At 43.4% G+C, this 15,974-nt stretch overlaps 1 protein-coding gene across 1 annotated transcript in view; it reads left to right on the top strand.

Annotated features, from left to right (window-relative positions):
• The first annotated feature begins 12,239 nt into the window (after positions 1-12,239).
• akap13 (A-kinase anchoring protein 13) overlaps positions 12,240-15,974 on the top strand; it is an 83,765-nt gene continuing 80,030 nt past the window's right edge. Inside the window, exon 1 of the mRNA XM_029256240.1 lies at positions 12,240-12,592. The gene's annotated coding sequence lies outside the window, so the exon portion shown is untranslated. The remainder of the gene's footprint in view (positions 12,593-15,974) is intronic.

Below are 15,974 nucleotides of genomic sequence, written 5' to 3'. Positions count from 1 at the left end.
GCGGTACGGTGTGCCTGAAACACTGGCTGTCTGTGAGAGGCGCAGAGATGGGGAAGAGTGGAGCACAGCAGATGGGCACTGGGGGAGAGAAGGGAGGGAGGGAAGGAGGGAGGGGGGGACCACCTCACATGACAGATGTGTTGATTTTTAAGTAAAGCAGGAAATGGATGCAGCGGCATGCTGTAGAGGGAAAGGGAGCATCTTTACCTTTGCAGCAGAAAACTGCCTACTGTACACTTACGAAGGCAGATGCTTGCTGCTGCCTGTGCGCGCTGCCTTCGCACAGCTTCACACAGCCAGAAGATGGACCTCCTCCTCTGATGGAAGAGTCACGCACAGCAGACCGAGAAGTCTGAGACACGGACCTGTGAAAGAACGAATGACGGGAGATGGAACTGTGAGAAATGCAGCTATGATGGACGGAACTGTGAGAGATAACACAGGAGTGTAAGAAAATTAAGTGGGTTTGAGGGACAGTGAGAGACAATATCTGTGAGTAACTGAGATAATAATATGCTGTTTAAGAGCTTGTTTCAATAACTGAGTCAGAACAATGGACAGCGGACTTCTGTGAAATTCTACCGTTTTCATTAATTTAAATACCGTTTTGACGTTTCCGGGATGGGCTCCGTCTCACCGCGACCCCGCTCGGGACAAGTGGTTGTTGAAATTGGTTGGTTGTTTGGTTGGTGTTATTTTTGACTGAAGCATTATTTCACTTCATTCTCATTTATGTTTGGAAATACAGCAGGTAGACACGTACTTGTCATCCCTACTGTGTGCCTCTGCGTGATGATCCCGTGATGACCTGGTGTCTAGTACAGGGTGTACCCTACATTGCATCCAATGTTTCCAAACATCGACTGTAGACCACGATAACTCCGCACTGAAGAGCACTTTCTGAAAATGGATGAATGAGCGGGCTTGTAATCTAGAGGTTGCTGGTTCACACCCTGTTTTCCACTACTTTTTTAGTACCCTTGACCAAGGACCTTATTCAAAAATCGCTCCAGTAAAACGATGCTGCACCAAAACATTAAATACTGTAAAGTGCACGCAAGAAATTAACAATTAGCAAAGCAAAATTAACGAGCTAATTAACATTTATTAGATAAGCAAATTGCATATTACACATTTCAAATAAGTATTGTGTACATATTGTATGTACAGTGAAAGAATTTAACTATCTTTTCTGATCCAGACAAGTTTAGAACTTGAACAAATTATTTTTTTTATTTGAAAAAATAAATATTACACGAATAACTGGGAAAACACTAATTTTTAATGGTAAATGCCGTTAATGTCACCACATGCCAAATTTTGATAAAGTGACAAGTGAGATTCAGCAGAAGCAAAACAATTAATACATCACAGCGTATTGCAACCTTTTGACGAAATGGCAAGGTCATATTCGTATATTGTGAATTACAAAATTACACCAAAGTATGTTGTATATCACATCTATTCATCGACATTAGTGGCTAGAAAAAGGCAGCTAATTTCTACTTTCTCTGACCTTTGAAAATCTTCTCATGATGATCAATTTCTATGACTTTCCAAAACACAGAGACGGTAGGTACAAAAGAAAAAAATACCCACCCAAATCCAAAAAAAATTACCTTTCAAACAACCCTTGGCAGGAATAAACAGAAGCTCTGATTAAAACCTTTCTCAAAATTAAATTTACAGTTAAGCAATTTACAATCCGCCCTCAGGCCAGAACTTGTTAGCATCTGACCATTACATAAACTGGTTTCATGACTCTTTATAAAGCCTCATATTTCATTACAGCTTGTAGGATGCCTTAATGGATATTTTTTCTGAAGCGTAATTGTTTTCCGTTTGGAAGAACTTCTCTCAGCATGAGGTGGAATTTTATTCCCGTTGGAAACAGTTATGAGGACAATCTCTGGAACATCATTATTGAGAGTACAATGTTGGACATAAAGGTAGAGCTCCCTAATCCTGGGGTCACATAAAGCTAGCCAAAGAGGATTACTAGCACTCTAGCAAGGCCACTGGCTAAATATAGATAAAAGAGTCCCTGTTACCACTACATATCTTAAGTATCCCTATGCCCATCTCCGTCTTCTTCTACACGCGACTATCACTATAAACAGCCGTTCATTCACACTATCTGCAGCCACGGATGAACCTTCGAATAATATGCTGAAGGACGACGACCATCGAACAGATATTGTAGTGGTTAGTGTCACCACCACGCAGTAGAAGAGCTTCAGTTCAACTTCCAGCTCCTGCCATCCATGGTACCCTTAAGGAATGAAGGTGATTAATGTGATGTGCTCTAGCAAAAGTTACCCAGCGTATAAATGGATATTCAATTGTAAGCTCGGAGGTAAAAGTACTGCTACTTCTCAACCAAACCGGTCAAAGCAGAAGTCCTTCTTATGGTGAAGGTCTGGAATCGCTGTGGGCGTTCCAGACTGACCATAGCAGAAAACCAGCAAACAAAGCTGATTAAACTGAACACAGACTGGTTTGGCAAATAGAGAGACACAAAGATGAAACAAATATCTCTGGATGAAGCGCTACTCCTCTGATCATACTTTTAATTTCTGCATGCATCGGGTTTTGAACCGTGCCAAGTTTGTCTGACTGAAATACTGCAGTCTTATCTGTGATTTGGCAAATGGGGAAGTGCTTGAGCAGAGGTAAGATGTAAAAGAAGAAAGTCGCAAGATTTTGCTGTTTATTCACTGCTGATCAATCCCCTTACATACAATGATCCGACTGAAGACACATTTTGCCATTTATTCAGTATGGTTGGGTCGACTGCCTCGATTTGCTTCTGGAAGCGTCTTGCTCGATCACTGGGTACATGCCTCCGCAGCACTTCAGCTTAGATTAATATCTTCCCCAATTAGGCTACAAGCCTTTAATACAGTGTACCAGTAGGGCATCACACAATTCAGTTATCCTTTCGGTTTACACAATTTACATCAAAAGCAGGTTTCACAAAACTCTTCTTCTTCAAACTCCGACAGGATTAATTAATCGCCTGAAACGTCCAAAGGTCTTCGAATGGAAAAAAGCATAATAGTGCCTGTAATTTGTATTATTTTCTGCATAAGAGCTGACCAAAAGTCATTCATACAAGCTGTATGATTACTAACAGCGTTTAAAAATATTGGTTTCACAACTCTAAGACTCTCCAAACAAATAATGTGTAATATTCCAAACAAACCACTCCTGCTCCAATTGAATGGAGAGCTTTGTCTGTTCTGCACACCAATGCATCCCATTCCGTATCTTTCTCTAAGCATAATTTCATCTTTGCTTTAAAATTGCCCAGAGTTCAAAGAAAAAAAGCATGATTTTGAAGTGAATTTATGTGAAATGATATAAATTAAGTAGGGGGTGCGGTGGCGCAGTGGGTTGGACCGCAGTCCTACTCTCCGGTGGGTCTGGGGTTCGAGTCCCGCTTGGGGTGCCTTGCGGCGGACTGGCGTCCCGTCCTGGGTGCGTCCCCTTCCCCCTCTGGCCTTATGCCCTGTGTTGCCGGGTAGGCTCCGGTTCCCCGTGACCCCGTAAGGGACAAGCGGTTCTGAAAATGTGTGTGTGTGATATAAATTAAATCTCTTGCTGTTTTTACAGTTGGGGTGCGGTGGCTCAGCAGGTTTGGCCTGGGCCTGCTTGCTGAGGGGTCTGGGGTTTGAATCCTGCTTGGGGTGCCTTGTGATGGACTGGCATCCTGTCCGGGGTGTGTGCCCTCCAGCCTTGCGCCCTGTGTTGCCGGGTTATGCTCTGGTGTACCCTGACCCCGCTCCGGACGCGTGGCTTCAGTGTGTGTGTGTATATATGTATGCATTTTTACGATGCTGGGGTTATGCTGGTGCCGCAACTGAAACAGCTGTATGTACATGAGGGTGTGGTGTACAACAAATTGTTTATTGTTTGTTGAAAGTTGTCAGTCGCCAGCACCAAAGTAAAAAGCAATGCAATGGGGGCCGAAGTCTTTTTTCTTGTTGTGCTGTTTGGTACACAGGGCTTTTTAATTAAAATCCTAACGTAAATTCTCCAGCATGTGAGAAAAGCAACCTCATTATCTGTTTTCCACCAAAGACAATTCAATGTGTGGACACAAAATGGTTTTGTCTCGGAGCACTGGCGTTAGGCGGCAATTTCGTTAAAATTAGAAATAACAATCCTTTAATATTTTTTTTTGACAGAAAATGACCTTTTCTGCCGTAAAGATTTTTTCTTCATGTCCTCTGTATTTCTTTCCTTTTCATGTCTCAGTGTAGTTTTTGAGAAGGTGACCTTCAATAAAGTGAGACTGCAGAGGGTACAGGGAACCAAGTGACAATTAGATGGTAGAAAACTGTTTTGACCTTCAGCCTTAGTACTTGTGTTATGATGTATTTTTTGAGGTAGCGAACAAAGGGGTCTATAGCTGTCTTGCTCCAGCCACGTCTATCAGGGGAGACCCTGTTTATGGGAACCCATAGTGGCCATGAAATGTGCAGATGTATAATTCTGGTGCTATCAAGAAACGGAACTTAAAACCAAAACCTTTCAGCGGTACCTTATGTTTACTGACTTACAATAATGCATTACTAAAGATGTTTAAACAAATAGCTTTCGGCAATAGGAAAAATTCACTTTCTCAGATCTCTTCAAAACGATATACTGTACAGCTCACATTATATAGTATATTTAAGTGGAAAGGGACTATGCTTTGGCTAACAAGCTATGTGCAGAATCATATCTTCTGTTATATTTCTTGGACTAGATATAAATTTCCAGTGCATTCGTGCCATCTATATCAGAACACCATGTCCTTACTGTGTATACTACAGAAATGAAGAGTCATTGTAAACAACACCCCAGCCAGACCCCTTCGCTCGTCTACTTCTGCTTGCTTGGTGGTCCACCGCATGAAATGTAAAGCACGGAGGTTCTCAGTTCTGGCTCCGTTGTGGTGGAATGACTTTCCCCTCCTACTCAGAACTGCGGAAACTCTGTCTACATTCAAGAAGGCTCTGAGAACTCACCTTTTCCTGACCCGTTTTGCCCAAGATCTCTCCAGCTCATGTACGGTGTAAATGTTCATGCACCGTAACTTCATGAGCATCCCCAGATAAAGCCTTTATTCAGCTACTACTGCGGCATTGTATTTGCTTGTTTGTGTATCTTATAATATTAAAAAAAAAAAAAAATTGGTAGGAGGGTATCAGGATTTGTCTATCCTGTGTTTTATGCACCTATTTGAACGATGAACATCGGTGCTGCAAGCGGAAGGTAACAAACTAGGTTTACTTGAGAGTCACATGCCTGCAGCCACGTCTCTTTCTCTGAATGTAATGCATAAATTGTACTTTTGCTGAGATTTGCATCACTTTGGACAAAAGCATTTGCCAAATGAATAAATGTAAATGTAAATAAATGTAAACAAAGCAGTTTTGTTTTGATGGATTTGTAGATACTGTTATCTAGCACTTCATTTGCCTCTGTTATAAAAGCTGTGGCTTGTTTATATTGAAAATAATTGGCCAGCCCATATCTTACACATTAAATATTTTTTTCAGTGCCCATATAATTCCCCTTCCCACCAAAAACAAATGCAACATAGCTTTTTATCATTATGACCATACACTTAAAGTCAGCTGCTTGTTACATGGTAATTAACTGAGTAATGAGTCCTGAGATCTGTCTTTTATCCTGTTAATATCTGGATTTTCATGAAGCCACGGGGAAGACCTAAAATGATAGTTATTCTGTAATAATACAAACAGGTTCTACAGTCAAACTGATGTGTGTTTATGCAAACAGCTGCAATACATCCAGCAAATGATCAAAGACTGCTTTCCTTGTGCTGGAGAACCCTGGACAAGCAGATTGGTGTGTGTGGGTGTGTGGGGGTGTGTGGAGAGGAGCAGAGGGCCTTGGCGCAGTCAGGGTGAGGACTGAATGCTAATAACATAACAAGGAGCTCTGCCTTCTTGTCTGCCTCACATCACCCTCCCTTTCCTTGGAAAAAGCTGAGTCAGCACAACGTGAAGCCCCCCTGCAGAAGACGTGTCTCCTGCCGCTCTCCAGCATGCTGCCAGGACGTAGCTTGTAGCCCGGCAGACAGATGGCACAGTCTGGAGGTGAAGAGGTCACACCCATAAAATCATCAAACACATTCAGGTTTCATTGAGCACAAACTTCCGAAGGATGGAACTGAGAGGATGAAAACACCTTCTCTATGATGGAAAGAGTTTGAAACTTCTTGTTCAATCAGTACATGCCATGATTCTCCATTCTGCAAAGGCCTTCCAGTGATTTCAAAACTTTAATTGAATGTTATAAGCGCAAAGGCAGCAAAAGGCTTTAAAGGTAGGTAGGGGTCGTAATATAGTGAATTGGGACAAAGACAAATGTTACAACACAGACGTTGCCGGCTCAGCACTTGCTCCATCGTGTTCCTGTAGTATCAGGTCCAGAGCCCATCCTGGAAGCACTGGGTGCAAGGCCATAGCTATGGTACGCTCTAGAACGCCAGTTCATCGTTCTTATTGTGAAATCTTTTAATATACTGTACAGAGCTGTATCAATGGGTGAAACAGTATAAGCTATTTTACATTAAAATGTCAGCACTGCCTCAAATTAGTAATGACAACATTAGTAATAATACTGTTTGAATACACACACACACACACATTTTCAGAACCGCTTGTCCCATACGGGGTCACGGGGAACCAGAGCCTACCCGGTAACACAGGGCGTAAGGCCGGAGGGGGAGGGGACACACCCAGGACGGGACGCCAGTCCGTCGCAAGGCACCCCAAGCGGGACTCGAACCCCAGACCCACAGGAGAGCAGGACTGCGGTTCAACCCACTGCGCCACCGCACCCCTACTGTTTGAATATTCTTTTCATTTACATTTTTTCATTTAGCAGATGCTTTTCTCCAAAGCGACGTACAAACTCATATTGGTGACAGCATACAATAAAGGCTTCTTGCGTACGTAGCGGTTTTATATTGTTTCTTGAAGACTCTCTTGCTACATAGAAAGCTTTGTTGCTGTAATGCCATTTATTATTTTAGGGAAAGGTGAAAGGGAGAGGCAACTTTTCATTCATCATTCACAGTCATTTCACACTCATTTCACAATGGATTGTGACAAAACAATGACTTTTTATTTAGACGGCTTTTACTTTGTTTTCTTCCGAGTGTTTCTTTTTCAGAGTAAATTATTCAGGATTTATTCTCCGATTCAACGCAGGCCACTCAGGATGGGTGAACACAGATAGACGCACAGCCTCTTCTGCTGTACGTGAGGACAGATGCCTGCTTCTTTTCACTCCATGGGCTGAAAGCATCATCAGGCAGCGTATATCCTTGAAGAGGGGGAATTTTTGTTCTTATTTCATTACTTGATTTAAACTTAGATATGGTATGATAATTTACTTTAAATGTGTATTTTGCACCTTCATCTCTTCTATTTCTGAACAGAGGGGGAACCATTTCGTGTGTACACCTACCTCATTTCTCGTTCGGGTTCTTGTTCTAGACCACATGGTCCATTATTGAGAGTTTGCTGCCACATACAGGCAACAGCAAGTTATTGTCTGGAGGAGAGTACATATGGAGAAAATACACACACACACACACACACACACATTTTCAGAACCGCTTGTCCCATACGGGGTCACGGGGAACCGGAGCCTACCCGGCAACACAAGGCGTAAGGCCGGAGGGGGAAAGGGACACACCCAGGACGGGACGCCAGTCCGCCGCAAGGCACCCCAAGCGGGACCTGAACCCCAGACCCATCGGAGAGCAGGACTGCGGTCCAACCCACTGCGCCACCGCACCCCCTCGGTCTATGGAGAAAATAGTGAAATTAAAGTCATCACAAGAACATTCCTAGTGGAACTCAACTGCTACTACACTTAAATAGTACAGACAATACAACCAGAAGAGATCAAAACACACTTTTATAGAATAAAGACAGGTCAGTGAGAAATAATTGTAAAGGTCGTGTTATATTGTTCCAAATATACTGGAAAAATTTTTTGAATGTTATCTGAGCAACCCATCCCGCAATCAAAACCTTTAATAACACGGAATAATGTGACAGATACCTCTAAATCTGTAAAATGCCGCTATACCACCACACAATGAGGACCTCTGGAGGCATACCATGTTCCTAACAAACAAAGGGAAAAATGCCATCACACAGCACAGGCCATGTTTCACTTCATGGCGATGCAATACACTACCACCCCTAATAAAGCATGCATCCTCAAATTAATGTCAGCTCCGGATGCACGGTTACCAAAGAGGATTGGAGGTGGTGCATCCGGCGTCCTCTTGAACCGGATCACAGCGACACCCCAAGGGATCTTGTATGTATATGTGTCAAAGCCCTGTTTGATGTGTAATACAGCGGTTCAAGGACTGAATAATGTCTGATAAAAGCCTGCCATCATGAAAGCTTTCAGGAACTGAAGGACTAGACTTTGTTCATGAAAATGCTGACTTGCTGCTTGTCCAGACAAGGACCTCATAAATAACCCAGGAATCCAAGAGTCTTGACCAGTAAATACTGTATTCACCGCATGAAAGCATTTTGCACAGTTAAAAGGAATGTGGATGTCACCAGTAATGCTGCCAAAACAGTTTCGTCGCCTTTGTTATTGAAGGCTATGTGGTTATTTTTAGTTACAAAACGAAGGCTACGGAGCTATATTTTTATTTTTAAAATGGTAAGAAGAGACAGCACTGAAAGTAAGCACTAAACTAAATCATTAATTTTTTTTACTATAACACCACTCCTAGAACCTATCTTGGGTGCTGTGACTAAATTACAATCAGAAAAAGACTCACAAAACCCAAGGGCAATGTGTTAACATATTTGTTTGATTTGCTGTATCTCTACATGTACCATAATAAACCATTTCCTTTGGTGATACTTTAATTTTGCCTTTGGATAATGATTTTTTTTTCTCTGTTAATGAGCTAAAAAGACCATCTTCCTTTAAATATTTTACATTAAGACATTATTGAAATGGAGAAGTTTCGGTAGATTAAAAATGCATTTAATATTAATGTTTATATCTAAAACGTGTATTTTCAAAGTCAAAGTCAACTTTATTGTCATTCCGCCTACATGTCAGTTACACATTGGTCTACAGGAGAACGAAATTCCGTTTCTCTCTGGACCTCTGTGCCACACAAAACATACGGTGCATTTTGTAAAAAAGATAAATACAACAGACGAGTGCAGAAACAAGACAAGACAGTACAGCGCAGGCCAGAGTCTGGTGATAACATACACAATATATACGATACACAAAGAATGTAAAATATAGTTGTAAGTAAGTAAATAAAAATACAAATATAATAAATACAAAAGACTACACGGGACATGTAATTTAACTGTAACTAGAACAATTACACAGACACTGGAAACTACAAACAGTAGGCACTAGACAGCTAGCTAGTAATAGGAGCAGTAATAAGTTAAATAACTGTTCTGAGTATGTTATTTCTATAAAGTGGCATGTGCTTTGTTCAGGGATACTGCAGACTTCTTTTATATGTGCGTGAAAAAAGCAATCACCTGATTCACACATAAACTTGGTGAAAATATTTTTCCTGGAAATATCTGCAGAGAATATTCAGCAATTATTATCTCTTATTTGTTGTCCGGATGATATATCCCGAAGTCACAATATACTCATTGAAAAGTTATGTTGCCACATGTTGGATAACCACAGTAAGAATTTGGAGGTTAGGCTGTAAGGTATGTAAAGTATGAGCCTGTCAAGGTTTAGCTCATATGTAACAAATCTTTGATGGGAGACAGTAAACTTTTCGCATAAGGTGGCAACCAGTTCATCAGCTCGAGCTCCTTTACTTGATATAGTGTTTTTTGTTTCGCCTCTGCGGTCCCATGTCCCCCAGGCCCCCACCAGTAACACTTACTTCACCATTGAGTCTTCCAACTTACAAAACCTCTTTTGTAGTGACACAAAGCCTGTTATGTACTTCTTTGTGCTCTGCTTGTTTCCTCCTCTTTTCCCCTTGGCAGGCTGGGCCAGCGGCAGGCTGCAGACATCACGTTAATATTCCCTTCACGTCTCCCACGGTGTGCCAGGCTTGGAGAGCAACTGCAAATGTGCTCACGTGCACTGCGGTGTGACATGGACCGGAGGCATTTTCCCTCACCTCTTTTTTCATTTATTTAACCTCAGCACTGGCCGTAGAAAACCAACCCACCCCCACCCCGCCCCGAAACCAAAAGCTTTTTTACTGCTTAGAGAAACACGGTAGGGAGTGTGGTGGTGCAGTGGGTTGGACCGGGTCTTGCTCTCCGGTGGGGCTGGGGTTCAAGTCCTGCTGGGGGTGCCTTGTGACAGACGGGTGTCCTGTCCTGGGTGTGTCCCCTCCCTCTCCAGCTTTTCACCCTATGTTACCAGGTTAGGCTCTGGCTCCCCATGACCCTCTATGGGACAAGTGGTTTCAGATGATGTGTGTGTGTGAGATACACAGCTGACCTTTGGGGATTACTGACACTAGGCACTGAAAGGCCTGACTTGTGCACAGGTAGAGTCAAAAACAACTGATGGTCCATTGAGTCACATCAAGTGGAGGTGGATGCTCTTCGATGAGACTTACAATACAATACTTACAGCACTAAAGATGCCTGGCAGACACTGAAGGGAATGCAAAAAAGTGCCAAACAACCGCACCTGTGTCATCCCTCATTTTTGATTTCACTTCTTTATAATCCCTTGGTATTATTTTCTAAAAAAAAAAAAAAAAAAAATTCCAATAAATATTAACACTTGGCAAAAATTCTTTCATTTCAACAAAAGCAAAACGTTGCAAGAGTTCACATAAATTAAACTGCATGGCGCCGAAAGCTTGACTTGGACGTGAAATAACGCTCCCCTGCCAAAAAAAAAAAAAAAAAAAAGGCCCAAATCTCAAAGCCCTTCACGGTGAGAACACAGATTCTTCGATTTAGAAAAATTAGATTAGATTAGATGAGATTAGAGTCTATAAAAATTCGCACGTTATAATTAAAAACACGTTTATTCAATATTCTTAACGTCACGCGCCAAGGTAATTAAAACAAATATAAATGTCTGCAAATAAAGACAATGCTCCATCTCCAGAAACTTATCCAGTGGCGACTGTTGAGCCATACTGCCTATAAGGATGCGCATCGTTCCTCATATTCTCACCGCTTACCTTTGGCTCAACTTCGGTCTCCATGGCAACCGCGCGTCTCTTCTGTGTTCGGCCGAATAAAAGCCGCCCCACAACCTCTCGTTTCGGTGTGTATTACTGACATCTATCGGCTGGGTGCGCATATACAGCTCGTGTGTGTGTGTTTTATTATAAAATAGATAAACAAAAAGTGAAATCAGACTAAACAAAGGGGTGAAACGTTAGTTTCTTCGTTGTACGGAGCCACCGCACAGCTTCTTGTCCCAAGTTTCGCCACTTTTACTCCTCCAGTAGTTGTACTTAATGGGAGTATTGGGAATATATGTTTTTTTTTATAAAGAATGCATACAAGGACATCTTAGATGTCTTCTGTATTTACCCTGGTGTTTTGTATACTATACGTCGATGACAGTTGCACACTCAGGAATAAGAGTTTCAGTTACACGGAACGCGAGATAAAAGACCAGAAACAAAGCTGGACGTGCAATACAGTACTTCCTATTGCCAGAAGAGGTCCACAATATCCAAAAATAGGTCCGGCAGCCTACTTCTCCTCAGTCAGTGGCTTCATACTATTTGTATGACTGTGTGTGTATGATAAATAAACGCGTGCAGCTTCCTGTGCTTCTATATATTTTTTTTTCCCACGGCACCCTTCTTTAACGGTGTGACACGAACACGATGTTCACTCACTACACCCTTGTCTTGTGAAAGTCACTGTTCCTCCACTGCTCCTCTGTAGCCTAACTTAGTTCACAACAGCGGCCGCCGGGACCGAGCCCAAACACATGATGATTTTCGGTTGCTTCAGCAACTATAATTCACCACCCGCGGTGCGTTTTCCTTTTTTCTGTAATAATGGGAAAAACTGTATGATCTCTACGTATTTAAAGTTACGGTCCACTACGCGCCACTGCAACGTGCTGAAGCAGCGGCCCCGCGTTTCCCCGACTCGTCGCCCGCCGCTGCGCTGCCGCCGCACGTGCGCTGCTGTGCTGTGCGGTGCGAGTGTGCGCTCGCGCGCCCGAGCTCGCGGTGACCGCGCGCGCTGCACTTCCCAACATGGCTGTTGCTCCTCGTCGCCCGCAGGGACGAAGACCCGCCCAGTGACACGAGCTCCGCGAAGTCGGCCTCGGACGGCAGTTGGCTGGGGAACGGCGAGCGCGCGCCCGGTTTCCCTGCGAGACGAGTCGCATCGCTCAGTCATCACGCTGTCAGTCATCGTCGCGCTCAGTCGCTGCTGCGAGCAGGGTGGCCGAGGCGAGCTGGACTGGAGGGTCTCCGCTCTCGAGCGCTCAGTCTCTTTGTCCCACGCGAAGAGTGACGGGAGCGCGCAGGCAGGGCTATGTATGTCTCTGAGGGAGCAAAGTGAGCGCTGCTAACTGTTGCCGAGCTGTCCAGGTAAGAACTCTCCAAAACCGCTCTTTTTCCGTCATTCGCGCTCAAAACCTCTCCTCGTAAAAACACACGGCGCCGGGGAAATACTCTTTTTCACAAGTGTAAAAATCACGTCGCTCGCGCTCCATTTCGTTCAGTCCGCTTTTTTTTTTTTTTTTTTACGGACTCACTCTCCCGTCGTTGTGCGCTTTTTTTTGTTGTCTAGGTAACTGCGCTCCTTCGTGCGCTTCGTCCTCGCTGTGGTTCGCGCGGTGCGTGTTTTGCGAGCACTTTTGTGCTGTGTTGTATGGCGGGCCGGGGGGGGGGGGGGGGGGGGGGGACGACACCCGTCCAGCCGAAACACGGGACAGATCGATCGGATCATCATCATGGCGAGTTCTTCTCCTCCTCCTCCTTCTTGTTCTTCCGAACATTGAGAAGAACACGGGAGATCATAAAACGGAGCTTCTTGATTCTTCCAGCCCTGCCGCTTGTCTCCCGCCCGCCCGGTGCTTCTCCTTCTGCTGAGAACATCAACAACATGGCAAACGAGTCCTCATCCTTCATGTTCGACCCCCTCAAAAATATGTACCCTCAAATGAGTGACTGAAAATTGCAATAACCAAGATGGGTGAAGGAAAACTCTTAATATATGGGAGAAATGCAGCATTTTCTATTCATAAGAATAGCTGGAGTAACTTCCTCCCCTTCATGTCTGAGATGTTTAAAATTCTCCTGCATTATGGTGTTCTTGGCAGCTCGCCCTTTCCTCTCAGATAGAGCCCTGTATCTCGCGTGCGAAAGTTGGATCTGAAGGTTACGTGAGCCGAGGATGAAGAGGGTGAAGATGCACCGTGGTACGTTTGTTTTCTCCTTCGCCCCAAACGCGAGAAGCGAAGAGGCCGCAGCTGCGAAGATGACATTGCTCGACGTCACCGAGATCAGCCAGGATCCCATTCTTCTCCGCGGATGCTGACATGTTCATTTTCCCACTGTTTGACCAGTGTGTTGTTTCAGCAGAGACCCAGTCAGTCTTTCTCCAGTGAAGTTGTTTTAAATGTAACTGAATTCTGCTTTACTGGCAATATTCAGTTCAGTTAAATTCAATTTATTTTTATAGAACGCTCTTCGCACGGCGGCACGGCGCCGAATATGCGTTGCTAGTGTGCAATTACCCAGCTAAACAGGTAAATAATTGTAAGTACCTTAGTATTGTGAGTTGCTTCGGAGAAATCGTCAGCCAAATGAATAAGTATAATGTAATGATGGCTTGCTTTGACTTTGCCTTCATATCATTTTAAAAAGTTTTTTTTTTGTGAAGAATTGTATGACATAACTAGCAAACAATTGCGCTTCTCTTCATAGCTGATGCATCACTGCTAGAAGTGTCTTGGCATAGTCCAAAAAAGGTCTGTGACGTGGTCCTGGGTCGCTTCTTAAAATTCTTGCCATCGTCACTCGAGAACAAGCCTTGTTTTAATGGAAACATTTTTCTTCTCAAGTGGGATTAACCTGACTTTAGTATTTCTTTCCAGTATTTCACCTGAAGTTTTCACCCTGAAGTGGTAAATAGTAATAGTGGGGTTTAACTTCAGAAGGAATTACCCCTCCTGGGAATGTTAATTCCACTGTTTTTCTACATTGCTTTTACATTATATGTCCCAGAAAGGTGCCCTAGTAAAAATGTTCATAAAAGTTGATGTATACAAATGAAACCCTGGCTCATTACAGAAATATTGAAGGTCAAAATATTATCAGTTATTTAGTTTAATACACTTTGAAAACAGAAGTAGTCATTGAAGAAGACACTTTCACATGCGGAAAAATCAGGCTCTGCTTTGCAACGATGTGCTGGTTCCCTCCTTTATCACCTGGAGTTCTACATATCAAAAGAGATCCAATCACATACCTGCAATTTACCATACATGGCTAACGTTGTTCATTCATAGGACGTATTCTGACTGTGAACCTTGTTCGGTAACGTTTTCACGTTCGCTGTAGTTCCTCAGAGAATTCGGTGTTTAGGGCCGCAGCATGTCGGGTGTTGCAGGATCTCAGAGGACGGAGGCTATGAAAGCTGTTACTGAGGCTCTGGGCATCAGGAGCGGTGAGCTGTGGGTTCCAGGTAGCTGGGGTCTCGTCAACTTTAGTTGAGTAGCTTGGGTGGCGATGTCTGGCTGAAAGACCCAAAACAGACCCCGAGCCCATGTGACATTAGTGATGATGTGTCCAGGTGCTTCACAGGATGTGCCACGTGAATTTGCACCCCCGCATATAATTGGAAGCGCTTTCTATCTTATAATAAATTACCGCTTGTATGCATGGTAACTACGATGATACATTCTCAGTCTAGTATTAATTGTACAATACAGAGTACAATTAGCAGATTGTCGGGGGTGTATCAAGTCAGAGGACTGGAGTGCAATACTCCCTTTTATGAGTAATTCTAATTATCTGGGAAATATGGAGATGGAGGAAAAAAAAAAAAAAATCACATAACTTCTTTTAAAGGACACACAAAATCTCATGGGTCTGTAGTGTTGGGTTAGTAATTGTTTTTTGTTTTTTTTTTCTATTCCCTATTATTACATTATAGCCTTGGGTTTGTTGTTGTTAAGACTAGAAGCGCTGGAATTTGAGGGGTGTGCTGAGTCTCTGTAGCGCTTCCCATGCCAGTCCTGGTATTTTAAAGGATCCCGAGTTCCAGCACACATTTTTAATTTCTTTGAGCCGTTGCGGACTACTGCCACATTTCAGTTATTAACAGGCATGGTTTTACAGCCAGTAGGTTTTAGCCTGAGTACCAAATGAGGTTGAACATGCAGAATATTTTGAGTGAAAACCTTCACAGGTGAAAACAACCGGAATTACTCCGAAATGTCTAGTGTGTCCTGCGGCGTGAGCAGACAAAGGGGTTTTGGGATGCCCTTTCGATTTCACCGTTAACTCTCGTTCGTTCCAGTCTTCAAATAGAACTGTTTCTTCCTCTCCCCGTTTTGTGTGCCTCTCACATTCCGTGCAGCGTAACCGTTCGATTCGCGTTCCAAAAAAATGGCAATACTGTTCCACCGTTTTACTGGCATCAAATTAATGCGATTTAATGAAATCTGCTGTTTAATTTCCGGTAGTTTCCTGCTTTAGAGAACGTTGGAAATATACGGATGCTATACACTCCTTTTTTCGGCCGGTGCTTTCCGAACGACCTTGACGCAGGCGTTCGTTTCCTACGATCCCCAATTCCTGGACTCTCCGACGATGTGGGAACGCGTGAGGCACGCATTCTCACAGCAGAGAACCGCCTTTGGATGCGAAATCGACTTTCCCCCGTTCTTTCGTTGCCATGCGCAAAGTGCTCCGCCTCCTGCTCCGTCCGGATCCTCGAAGGAATTTCTGACATGTGGATAAT

Source organism: Scleropages formosus, chromosome 11 (genome assembly GCF_900964775.1).
Source record: "Scleropages formosus chromosome 11, fSclFor1.1, whole genome shotgun sequence".
Taxonomy (NCBI): Eukaryota; Metazoa; Chordata; class Actinopteri; order Osteoglossiformes; family Osteoglossidae; genus Scleropages; species Scleropages formosus.
The sequence above is the reverse complement of the archived record's forward strand: the minus strand, read 5'-3'. Positions and strand labels throughout refer to the sequence as shown.